Raw genomic sequence first — 4,090 nt, 5'->3', positions numbered from 1 at the left:
GGATTCTGCCTCTGGTCTTTGTATTTATTAGCAATATCAATCACGCTGCATTCATGTGCTGCTGGGAGAATTTTAAAAGCTGGGACTGCAGCTATAATGTTGCATCAGCATCCTTTTTTTCTCTGAATATCAAACCTGAACACTGACCTGAGTCAAACTCATCATAATTAAATCATAATTTAATTCAGTAAATAATTTAAAGAGGACCTATTGTGCTCATTTCCAGGTTTATACTTGTATTTGGGGTTTCTGCTAGAAAATGTTTACATGCTTTAATGGTAAACAAAAAAACTTTATTTACCCCATACTGACTGTACTAGAACACCTGCATGACCCAGTGAGAAGCTCTGTTTTACTGCCTGTCTCTTTAAGCCCCCTCCCAAAAAAGCCCAGCTTGCTCTGATTGGTCAGCTTTTCTGGGTCTATTAAACCATTGTAAACAGTATTCAGAACGATCCCAAGCTTGAGGTTTTTGCTCACATGTGTTACTTTTACAAACGTTTACCTCATTATTAGGAACTTTGGCTGTGTTAAAAATGAACATCCAACACTGTCACATTATACATATATATATATATATATATATATATATATATATATATATATATATATATATATATATATATATATATATATATATATATATATATATACACAGTACAGGCCAAAAGTTTGGACACACCTTCTCATTCAATGCGTTTTCTTTATTTTCATGACTATTTACATTGTAGATTCTCACTGAAGGCATCAAAACTATGAATGAACACATGTGGAGTTATGTACTTAACAAAAAAAGGTGAAATAACTGAAAACATGTTTTATATTCTAGTTTCTTCAAAATAGCCACCCTTTGCTCTGATTACTGCTTTGCACACTCTTGGCATTCTCTCCATGAGCTTCAAGAGGTAGTCACCTGAAATGGTTTTCCAACAGTCTTGAAGGAGTTCCCAGAGGTGTTTAGCACTTGTTGGCCCCTTTGCCTTCACTCTGCGGTCCAGCTCACCCCAAACCATCTGGATTGGGTTCAGGTCCGGTGACTGTGGAGGCCAGGTCATCTGCCGCAGCACTCCATCACTCTCCTTCTTGGTCAAATAGCCCTTACACAGCCTGGAGGTGTGTTTGGGGTCATTGTCCTGTTGAAAAATAAATGATGGTCCAACTAAACGCAAACCGGATGGGATGGCATGTCGCTGCAGGATGCTGTGGTAGCCATGCTGGTTCAGTGTGCCTTCAATTTTGAATAAATCCCCAACAGTGTCACCAGCAAAACACCCCCACACCATCACACCTCCTCCTCCATGCTTCACAGTGGGAACCAGGCATGTGGAATCCATCCGTTCACCTTTTCTGCGTCTCACAAAGACACGGCGGTTGGAACCAAAGATCTCAAATTTGGACTCATCAGACCAAAGCACAGATTTCCACTGGTCTAATGTCCATTCCTTGTGTTTCTTGGCCCAAACAAATCTCTTCTGCTTGTTGCCTCTCCTTAGCAGTGGTTTCCTAGCAGCTATTTGACCATGAAGGCCTGATTGGCGCAGTCTCCTCTTAACAGTTGTTCTAGAGATGGGTCTGCTGCTAGAACTCTGTGTGGCATTCATCTGGTCTCTGATCTGAGCTGCTGTTAACTTGCCATTTCTGAGGCTGGTGACTCGGATGAACTTATCCTCAGAAGCAGAGGTGACTCTTGGTCTTCCTTTCCTGGGTCGGTCCTCATGTGTGCCAGTTTCGTTGTAGCGCTTGATGGTTTTTGCGACTCCACTTGGGGACACATTTAAAGTTTTTGCAATTTTCCGGACTGACTGACCTTCATTTCTTAAAGTAATGATGGCCACTGGTTTTTCTTTAGTTAGCTGATTGGTTCTTGCCATAATATGAATTTTAACAGTTGTCCAATAGGGCTGTCGGCTGTGTATTAACCTGACTTCTGCACAACACAACTGATGGTCCCAACCCCATTGATAAAGCAAGAAATTCCACTAATTAACCCTGATAAGGCACACCTGTGAAGTGGAAACCATTTCAGGTGACTACCTCTTGAAGCTCATGGAGAGAATGCCAAGAGTGTGCAAAGCAGTAATCAGAGCAAAGGGTGGCTATTTTGAAGAAACTAGAATATAAAACATGTTTTCAGTTATTTCACCTTTTTTTGTTAAGTACATAACTCCACATGTGTTCATTCATAGTTTTGATGCCTTCAGTGAGAATCTACAATGTAAATAGTCATGAAAATAAAGAAAACGCATTGAATGAGAAGGTGTGTCCAAACTTTTGGCCTGTACTGTATATATAGCTTATGTATAGCTTAATAGGTGGCTACAAACTAATGTTGTGCACATAAGCATAGTTCAAACCCAAGAACTTTGTTACATTGTTGTTTATGTTAAGGTGGATAACAAAGAAATCTGAGTCTCAGGTAAGTTTGATAAGCTTGTGTTTATTAGTGTTATGAGAAAAGCACCCCATTTGATTTAGACATGACATAAAGTAAAGACGACAGTGTTGCTACTGTGTTGAATTGGTGTAGCAGAGATAAAATGAGTGACAATTATTGAATAACTACATAAATATATGATGACAAGAGAAATTCAAACTGAAACTATCTTTATCATGATTTTCAGTCTTTGTAATAAGAAAAAAAACACCCATATTTGATGTACATTGCCACTTAATAGTCATTCTTGGTAATGCAGGTTGAACATATTAAAAACCTTTATATAGGGGCTATTGTATTGATAAGGGATGTTGTTCTAAACAGTATTATTACTTTTAATATAATTATTAAATACATTTAACTATGCCAGTTCCATTTATATGTGTTACAACAGTAAATTTGACAGCAACTTTGTTGGTCCCCCCCAAAAAATTGCTCTTGAAAAATATTTCTGTTCATTATATATAATAAATCAGTGCGGTGGATTTATGTACAGTCACGCTGAGTTTAAAGGGGAGAGACAGTAGTCATATGATGCTTAGCAGAGTGTATGACTCTATTTGGTAATAGTGTCTCACCACCTGGCATGTGACTCACCAAACCAAACATGGCTATGATGGTGCAGCCATTTAAATGAGCCTTGGGACAAACTCAAAGTATTTCCTGTCTTCCTCCTCCCAAATAAGGCAAAAACAGCAACAGAGCCTCACAGGGGAAAACCAGCATTGTGGTCCCGTGTCTGACCTCAGCCCCTGGGAGTGAAGGCTGGTTGAACCTGTTTAACCTGTCAGACCTGTGAAAGATGAACTACAGTCTTACTGTAGATGGAAAAAAATGACACTTATGATGTTGATGCAGTTGAACTTCTTCAAGTGTTGAATGCTGTATGTTGTCAACAGCAGGTCCTGTGAGTCATGTAGTTTAAAAATAGTTTCAGTGTCATAACTTTTTTTGCATACATAAGTAGGTTGATTTACAATGTTTTTTTTGGTTTTGTTTTTTTTTTACAATTGGTTAGCTCATTAGAATTTTACACAACTACACTACAAACTGTACATCTTCAGCTTCATGTTGATAAGACCAGTGTGGTGTTAGTAGGTTATTTTGTGAAGAACTTTTATTTTGCATAAAAATCAAAGATAGGCATCAAAACAGGACCATGTGACGTAGAGGGTAAAGTATTAAAGGTTGGTGCATCTTCTTATTCAGATACACTTATCTCTCAACTCCAACAGGAAGTATGCATGCTGGTGTCCATCGACCAAAGAGGCCCACACTTTGCGCTTGACACCAACTTCCTTTTTATCTCAAAATATGAAGCCAATCAACCCATCACTAAAAAAGAAAAAAATATATTGGCATTGTACGTTCTGCAAACCACAGATACATTACACATTTGCACATTATGATGTAGCGGATACATTTAAATTTCACATTTTAACCACACTGTAGTTAAAATGTGGTTAGGTTTAAGCACAGGAACCACTTGGTTATGGCTAGGTAAAAAACAACTGCTTTTTGTTGTACCATCCTGACAGGGAAAGCATCGACTGGTTGCCACAAAACACCCATGTTTGGTGCCTAAAAAGCAGCTGGAAATGCAGCAATGACTCGCTTAATTACCGCTGGTTTCATTGCATCTTGATGTCAAACAGT

Source organism: Epinephelus lanceolatus, chromosome 4 (assembly GCF_041903045.1).
Source record: "Epinephelus lanceolatus isolate andai-2023 chromosome 4, ASM4190304v1, whole genome shotgun sequence".
NCBI lineage: Eukaryota > Metazoa > Chordata > Actinopteri > Perciformes > Serranidae > Epinephelus > Epinephelus lanceolatus.
This window is presented reverse-complemented; position numbering follows the sequence as displayed.